The following is a 9,605-nucleotide window of genomic DNA, read 5'->3' on the forward strand; positions in this document are numbered from 1 at the left end:
ATCTCATCTTAACATGGACAGCAGGCCTAAATGAATCACTGTTAGTACAGAATGGAGATGATTTGTTGTCATAAGCAATCCCTTCATGTTACTCTGAGAGGGCTACACTCAATAGAGGTTCAAGCACATCCAATCTAATGGAAACTTCCATCTCACTACATGCACTTCTCAATTTTTTAACTGAGATGACTTTTGAGTTCTGTAGGACTAAAGCAAAATGATGGCATTTTCCATTAATACAGTCTTTTTCACAATAAATTTATTAATACCAAAACTTTCCTCTCACCAGCCCTTTCTCTATTCTGCACTGTTTAGAAGCCTGTCTTTACTCTTTCATGAAGAAGAATGGTGTTCTAAGATGCATGAGATGTCAGGTCAGAGGAATGATTTGATGACAACCTTCCACACTTGAAAAGTGAAAACAGCAATCAAAAGGAGTTACATTCATTTGTTCTTAAATTTAGCAGACATTCATAAGAGGACCTACTGAGTGCCAAACACTGATATAAAACATACCTAAGGGATTGCCTCTGCCTTCAAGAAATTTATAGCTTAGTTAGGGAGAGACAGAGCATAAGTCTAACCTGGATAGAAATATTCATAGGCTCAATGGACACAAACAACTTAGATTCGAAGTGGTCAGAGTCTAAAAAAAAAAGTTTAGTTCCAAAGAATTGATGGTGAGTATTAGAATATATAGTGTGGGTATCAAGAAGGATTGCAAGGTGTTTTTAAGAATAAAGTTTTAGAATGCATAGAGCTTGAATTATTTATATATACATATAAATATATGTATATATATAAATATATATATTTATATATATCAAGTTCATCTGAAGCTTCCAAGAGAGTCGAGTCTAGGAACACCACACCAACTTGGTAACTCTGGTCTTCTGCTGTGACCTTTTGCTGTCTGGCACAGAAAATGTGTTCCCTGCTCCACTGCTCAGCTCTGGTTTCTGCAAACATCAACACCTTTCTGACTCTTCTCAGAGGTCCCTCAACATTATACCCAAGTTTACCTTCACATCTTGTGCTCTTCACCAATCAGCTCATTACTCATGACTATAAATGATTTGGCTCAGGAATGTTGTGTAGTAAAATAACCAGAGAATAGATTATTTCTTTTCATCTCCCTTGTCTGACAAAAACTTAAATGCAAAATATCTTGAATCCTGCCACCAACCAATTCTGTCTAACACTGTAAGCTGAGGAGGGAAAAGGTGCTTACTTAACTTTACCAGGATGTCTATTTATGGGTAGTGCACAGGTATAGGAGGATGTTTAAAAATAAAGGTAATGAATGATTATTTCAGAAGGCTCATGTTTAGTACATACTTGGAGTAATTATTCCAGACATAAGCCTTGAATGTAATCAGGTTTTGAAATGAAATCCAACATATCCAAGACCCATTTCCTTCTTTTATTTTTTTTTTTCATTTCCTTCTTTTAAATTTGTTTCTCTTCCGATTCTTTCCAGTTTAGTAGCACATTCCACTTGGTCATATACACTAGATTACTACTCTTCCTTTGACTTCTTTCCACACCATTCTGTCAAATTGGTCAACAAACCCCATCCATTTTCTCTTTCCAACATCTCTAAATGCCTTTCTCGCCCTTTGTTTCCCACTGCTGCCACTACCTTAGTTGCATTAGTTGGCATCTCTCATCTGCACTATCAGCAGTGGTCTTCTAAAAGGTCTCTTGCCTCCAGCCTTAACTTCTACTCCCTTCACCTTTCACACAACCAGCAGTATTCTCTTCCCAAATGTACTGTTGCTTAAAAACCTTATGATCTAAACTATAGAATGTGAAATCCTTGGGATGGTATTCAAGCCATTTTCCAATTTGGAACCAAGAAGTATTTTAGGCTCATCTTTCTCCCATTCTCACTATGAATATGTGAGTCTAAGCTCCAGCCAAGCTGGACTGCTGCAGGTACATTGAGAACTTTCATACTTCCATGTCTTTATTTATTCTGGAGTGCCACTGCATCTGTGTTATCTCACACACTTCAACTTGGTGAAATATCATCTCTCTGGGCCTCCTCAATATGATCTCCTCTCCAAAGCCTTCCCTAGTTCCTTAGACTGTTCATTAAATATCTCTTAGGGATGCCTGGGTGGCTCAGCAGTTGAGCATTTGCCTCTGGCTCAAGGTGTGATCCCAGAATCCAGGATCGAGTCCTGCATTGGGCTCCTTGCAGGTAGCCTGCTTCTCCCTCTGCCTATATCTCTGCCTCTCTTTCTCTCTCTGTGTGTGCCTCTCATGGATGATTTTTTTTTAAATCTCTTACAACACAGACCCCAAAACATCCAACAGGCAGAATGCAAATGCTTTATAACTTTTTTCCTTCAAAAATGTTTAGTGAGAACCAGCTATGTACTAGGTATTGTAATAGGTGCTAGGAATACAGAGGTGAGCAAGACAAGTAAGATTAGTTTCATGGGATTTCAATTTTAGTGGAGAAAATTTAAAAACAGGCGTAAATAAATATATCCAGATAAATGAGCAGAGCAATATGCTAGAGCAACTGGGTAGATGAAGCATAATTTTTTATTAGTTGTCAAGGAACTTCTTTGGGGGGCACTATCTGAGCTGGGACCCAAATAGTAAGACAATGTATTTTAATATTACTTTTGTTTTTTTGCTTTAAATGAGTGCTAGTATAGAACATTTTAGAGAAAAAAAATGAGGGACCCCTGGGTGGCTCAGTGGTTGAGCCTCTATCTTTGGCTCAAGGCGTGATCCCGGACTCCCAGGATCGAGTCCCGGAGTGTCAGGATCGAGTCCCACATTGGGCTTCCTGCATGGAGCCTGCTTCTCCCTCTGCCTATATCTCTGCCTCTGTGTGTGTGTGTGTGTGTGTGTGTGTGTGATGAATAAATAAATAAAATCTTTTAAAAAAATGAGCCTCCATCATTTAAAGATCTTGTGCTTTTTTCAAAGAACATTCTGGGAACAACAACAATAACAAAACAACCTAATTTTACCTATTGTTCCATAGTAAGCCAACCCATAATTCAGTGTCTTAAAACAGCAATGACTTACTTCTCATGAGTGTGTGGGCCAGTAAGGGTTTGAATGACCTAGGCTGGGCTTTGCTGTAGAAGGTTAACTCCATGTTTCTCTCACCCTCTTCTCCCCATGGAAATGGCAGATATACAAGAACAAGCAAGCCTCATGGTGCAAGTGCTTTAAATAAATTTATTTGCAACACATCTGCTAGTAGCTTGTCGGCAAAAGTAAGCCACATGGCCAAACCCAGAGATGAGGTTGAAGGACATGATAAAGATGTATACCATAAGGCATGGAAATAGGAATAGGAGGAAAATTTCGCTAGAGTAGCAAATAACCTACCTGGATTCTAGTACTGTCTTTGCCACCAAAGGTATCATTTTAGGCATGTCACTTGCTCCCTCTGGGTCTTAGTATCTTCATGTGTAAAAGTCAATAACTTGGCTCAATAATTCCTAGATCCGTTTGAAGCTCTAGGTTTCCTAAGATCTTTTAATTTTGGAAGGCTAGATGGCATTCAGAGCAACTGTGCAAATAAAAACCCCAATCTGTTATGGAAAGAATTAAAATCTATCATTAGCTCTTATCAATGCTTCAAAATAGTGTGTTGACCTTAGTGACGCTGCTGAGTAGTAAAGGTTACAAAGGTGAAAAGGGGAACAACAACAGGAGTGGACAGCAAGAAGATCACAGCTCATTTATGGATTCCCACCTGGACTACTTTCCAACCCTTACAAGAGGATGGTTGAGCACTCAGAAAAGTGTAATGGTTAGGAACCTGGGTCCTGGAATGAGTATAAAGATGCTTGGGTGGGAATCATTCAGCTGTCTCATTTTCAGTGTCTCAGTTTTCTCATTTTTAATAAGATGACAACAAAAGTATATACACCATAGTACTGATACTGCATATGAAGTTTAGGAACAGTACCTGGACCACAGTACTCAGTAAATATCAGCTATATGTATTACTTGCTTAAGCTAAGTATAATGTATATTTATATATATGCATATATATGTGCATGTATACTGTGTAGAGTGTGTGTAAAGTACATACATGTATACGTTACATACACGTATACATTTAAATGTAAAAGTGTACATGAGCTCCTATTGTCTTAAATGCAGCCCACTTCACTCTTTCTAGATTCTATAGATATTTGCACTTTCAAACTCTACTTTAGAAAATTTTCAGGTCTTTTGCAGTTTCTCTAGAGGAGCACTGGACTCTGAATATGAACCTACTACAGACTGGTCAGTAATCTTCTCAATGGTTCTTCTAGCAAGTGAAGCAAACTCAGAAGAATATATTCCAATTTTTTTAATGCCTAGAAAAAGAAGCAGCAGCCCTTTTTTCCCCCTTACTGTAGGCTTTTAGGCATCTCGATTATGAAATATGGCTGCAACATTCTTTTAAATCCTTTTAAGTAGCAGTCATCTGCCTCTCCCCCTCCCATTCACCCCCCCTCTCTGATACTATTAAGCTCTTCACAGGTATCAATCGTAGGGAAGTAGGAAGAACTGCACTTTAAAAGGATTTTAAATAATGTCTCCAAGAAATATAGCAGCGGATTGTTTAATAGGGATTATCAGCCAAGAGTGTGCTAGAAGGGGGGAGGGTTCTCTTTTAAAAGGTCTTTAAATAATGTAAGTGTACTTCTTGGCAACATTACTTAGAGCCATTTAAAGAGCAGATATCTCTGCTGCACCTCTCCACAATCAGGAGTGTGCACCAGCAAAAGAGACATGAGAAAGACACATAGTGATGATGTTGCCACACCCTTGACACTGTCGTGACACAAAGATTGTAAATTTTATCCCAAACGTTGAGAGTACCAAAGACTTACTTAGTAAAGAGATCTTCTCTCTTTCCAGGAGTCAAGGTCAAATAACCCCAGAGAATATTTGAACATTTGCTCAATGATCTTTGTGGGGGAAATATTTTTTTATGTGTTTTCTGGAGGTTCTTGAGAAAGGGGCTGTTGCTCTATTTTCTCTTCTCCTTCACCCCTTCATAAAACCAAACATGAGGTCTAAAATCATCACAATTTAAACAGTACACTCTCTTCTTCCAAACACTCCATCCCCAACTCCCTCCCAGTCTGGCCTTATTAATACCTTTAGGATGAGTAGAAGAGGAAGGGGTGTGGCATGGGCCTTTGTTGTGGAGACAGAAAATCTGAGTTTAAAATCTGGTTCTGCCACTACTGGTGACTTTAGGAAAATGTTACTTCTTCATCCTGGGCCTGAGTCTTCTCATCTGCAAAACAGGGTTAAACCATTCTTGCTTCTAGCATTACTACTAGAGTGCAATAGAATCAAAGAATGGAAAACACTAGGCTCGATGCCCAATACATTTTAAGTGCTCAATACTCAGGGTGCTGTGACTTAAAAGCCATGATTTTCTGAGTGTGACTTTAGTTGTTTAGGGTACAGACTGTCTTAATATGTATGCCTTGGATAGCCCAAGAGTTGCGTCTGATACACAGCTGGTACTAAGGGTATTTTAAGGATCATTTTTAGGATGGTTGTATGTTGTCTGAGATCTGGGAATCAAGCAGAGCCTTCCTTTTGAGATGGAGATTTCCATCTCCTTTTGAGATGGAGATTTTCATCCCTTATACCATTTGTACAAATTACAATGGAAGGAAATTACAGGAAAATCATTTCTTTCCCTGTTTCAGAGACCTAACATAAAGCAGGAAAGACTGCTCAAAGATTCACTATCTTCCTTTACAGCCCAGAAAAGTTTCAAAAGTGAGAAATACTTTTATCCAGTGGACCCATGCACCTTACATTCTTGAAAAATTGTGAAATGTTAGGGCCAGGATCAAAGAATATCTCCAAAAAAGGATATTGAGCTGACAGGTGAGTGGAAATAATGCATCTCAAATGATGTGAGGGAAAATGATGTTCTTCTAGCATTCAGACAGTGGAACAGGTCTTGTGTCATTGACCACAATGACAGAAAATCAAACTGAACCCCATTAAAGGAAAAAAGCCATCTATTTTAGTTAGCCCAGCAGGCACCTGAAAGCTCCTCTCAGTATGAAAAAATGGAAGGGCACTTGAGAAGATGGAGGTCTCAGTTCTAATGACTATGTTTGCACCTCCTGGAGAGGATGGATCTCTCTTTTAAATATGAAGGATTGATTTTGAAAATACTCTTCTCTGCTGTGTTAGTTCTTTTCCTGCCTTTCAATGACAAGAGGACATGATTAGGTGAGGACCTTTTCAGTTAACGGAGATGAACCAAAACAAGGAAACCATTTTTTAACAACAAAAAGCTGGCAGGGCATTATTTGTTCTAACACTTTAATCCCCGTGTATTAAACAACAGTGCCTCAACAGGAGAAATATAAGACAAAGCATCAGAGAAATAAGGAAAAAAGACGCTTTGAGATTTTCTTAAAGCACTTCAAAGAACTCTGTACATTATCATTGCTACCTGGGAAGAAAAGGTAGAAATTATCTTTTTTCCTATTGGGATTCCAGGTATCTTGATTTTTCTAATCATCACCTGTTGATAGAAATACAGATTGACTCTTTGGCCCTTATGAAATAAAGCAAAAGTCCAAAGCAACTACCCAGATAACAAAAGGCCCCCTCACCCAAATTCTGACTTCGGCTATGCTGTAGGATGTATATACAGAACTTTTAAATTTTTCAATATCAATTTCCATGAATACTTCCCCATTGACTCCACCATGGTAAATGGCAGTTTTTCCAAGCCATGGGCCCCAATCATCATCATTATTATTATATTATTATTATATTATTGTTAATAGTGTTTTACAAGCTAAAATGGAAAGGGTTACATTTACATACCCTTAAGCACAGTATGTGAAACACATTTTCCTAGACATATCTTGATTTCAATGTATTTCTTAACTTTTTGATAGAGTTCCAATAACTCACAAGCCAACTTAAGACAATAAGTATCTTAATGATTTTCTCCAACTAGACAGTCTTTCAGGACTTTTAAGTCATGTTCTGGGTAATGCTTTACCTGCCTACTCATCCCTTATACTTGAATTTGACTTTCCAGCTGAATATAAATATGTAACCAGTGCCATGGAACAAAGCAAAGATACACATTTGTCTCCTAAAAACAAGGTAAGGAACCATTCCCTTGAGTGTCAGACCTCAGAGCCTAGCTTCACCTAGGACCAAAGAAGGGGGTGGTAGGCAATATTTCTTTGGTAGTAAAATATAACTGTTCTGTTTTTTTTAAAAAAGGCTTATTTGTTCATTCATTCATTCATTCATTCATTTTAAAGAGAGAGCACATGAATTGGGAGGAGGGGCAAAAGGAGAGGGAGAAAAAGAATCTTCAAGCAGACTCCCTAAGTGCAGAGCCTGATGCTGGGGCTCCATCCCAGGACCCTTAAGATCATGATCTGAGCAGAAGTCAAGAGCTGGCTGCTCAACCAACTAAGCCACCCAGGTACCCCATGTGTGACTGATTTTAGAGCACTGAGTTAGGTGTTGAGAAAGAAGGAGGGAGTTACGGTTACAGAGAGTGACTTCAGAAGGTTCTACCACAATTCAAGAATGACAAGGTAAAATCCAGCTTCTGAGTCCCAGTGTACTTGGAAAAAAGAGTAGAATTTCACAATAAAAGAGAAATGCACTCATTATAGTTAAAAAATCTTTTGGGGTCAATGTTGAGTTAAACCCAATGACTCATTGAAATACTGGCAAGTTCCTTCCATTGGCATTGATGCTTTAAACAGAGATGGGACATTTGAAAGGTAGCAAATATGATTTGCCTGCAACAGACAAGCTGCAACACTTGCCTCACTCAGCTTGGTCGTTGTGTTGATTCCAAAGCATACGAGGAGGGTAGGTCTATGGCTTAAAACATCCCCATGGCGTCTCAATGATTAACTCAGCAGCTTGAGCTATTCCAAATGTTGCTCTCTTGTCGGAGAAAAAGAATAAATACATTGGGTGTGAGTGATGGCCAGCGAGGGAAAGCTGGAATGTTTGCTCAGCCTCAGTGTTTTGCGAGTCGAACAGCTTTCCAAAGCCACTTTTTTACCCCTCTCCAGATGTTCCTAAGGAAGATGCAAATGAGCATATTTTAATGTTGCAAAACTGTCAAATCCTGTCCAAGGAACCTAACAGAATGTCATCAAGGCCAGCAGGTCTCCTTTCTGATGGGGAATGTCTGTATTGCTATCAATCACATAATCAGGGGGCTCCTAACAAAATATATGCTGTTTTCCTCCTCCAGAACTATAGACATTTCTCAGATATTCTCATGCACACTATCTTAAATTATTTAATTTTCTCATAATACTAGCTCACAAATGTCATCCCATAATATAGCCAACTGATGAGACATTATTTCACTGTATTACCTGTGATATTTATGGGTGACTCCACAGATGAGTAGCCTGAGGAATAGAGAATGTAAGTAGACTGGTCCAGCATCTCCCCTGCTTGAATAGAAACAAGTATAAAAACCACATTTCCCCTTCAGTTTTCCCTCAAGCCATAATTAGTTAGTTTTGGTTGTTTGTTTTCTTCCCAGGTTACACAATTTTTAAGGTGTTAATAGTATCACAAGGTCTCAGTTCTGAGTATAGCAAATGAGAGTTCAGAGATTCTCTGTTGATCTCCTGGCAGAGAGAAAGGGCACTGTAGGGTCTGTGCCCAACCCTGATTCATCCTATCCAATGAGAGCATCTGTCCCAGTTTGGATTAGCCAGAATTGAAATTTGAGAATATTTGAAAAGGCTCAACTAGAGGAAGGCCTTAGAATTTTGGCTAATAAAAGAATTCTGTGGATGTCAGAAAGAGAAAAGAAGAGAACAAATCTAGAGAGAAAGGGATAACAGAAAAGGAACAATTCCTACAGCATATACAAGCTATGACTCTGCAATGCCAAAAAACTGATTAAAAGGGAAAAACTTATTCCTCTAAATATTTACAAATATCTTCATCACCATATCATTTAGGAAATATGAAATTTGACTAAACAGTCCAAGTTTCATCAGATTCTTTAGCTTAATATTAAGTCTGTGTAAAATGTCCAAAATGAAAAAGAAATCCATCAAATATCTGGTTTACCTGAAAATACACATTATAGTTAGTGAACCAATATAGTATTACTTAAAGTCCACAGTTTACTTAGTTTTTACCTAATATCCTTTTTGTGTGTGTGTTCCAGGAGCCCATTCAGGATACCACATTACATTTAGTCATCGTGCCTCCTCAGACACCTCTCTGCTGTGACATTTTCTCAGACTTCCCTTGTTTTTAATGATTTGAAATTTTGAAGAATATTGGTATTTTGTAGGATGCCTCGCTACTGGAATTTGTCTCATGTTTGTCATGTGATAAGACTGGAGTTATGGAAATTTAAGGAGATCTTAAAGTTCTCATCCCAAGAAAAAATATTTGTAAATATGTGAGGTGATAGATATTAACTAAACTCATTGCAGTGATGACTCACTATATATATAGCCATACATAAATGTATATATATTCACATACATATATAAAATCACATATATGTGGATATGTAGATTTTATTTATTTATTCATGAGAGACACACAGAGAGAGGCAAAGACATAGGCAG

The 9,605-nt window shown here is 38.2% G+C and overlaps 1 long non-coding RNA gene across 1 annotated transcript; it reads left to right on the top strand.

The window, feature by feature from the left end:
• Positions 1-5,758: 5,758 nt before the first annotated feature.
• LOC125754178 (uncharacterized) lies at positions 5,759-9,259 on the top strand. Its single transcript, XR_007407727.1, has 3 exons — positions 5,759-5,883; positions 7,064-7,131; positions 9,194-9,259. It is a non-coding gene; the product is annotated as an uncharacterized LOC125754178 (long non-coding RNA).
• Positions 9,260-9,605: the final 346 nt, after the last annotated feature.

The sequence above is a fragment of the Canis lupus genome, chromosome 32 (genome assembly GCF_003254725.2).
Source record: "Canis lupus dingo isolate Sandy chromosome 32, ASM325472v2, whole genome shotgun sequence".
Lineage (NCBI taxonomy): Eukaryota > Metazoa > Chordata > Mammalia > Carnivora > Canidae > Canis > Canis lupus.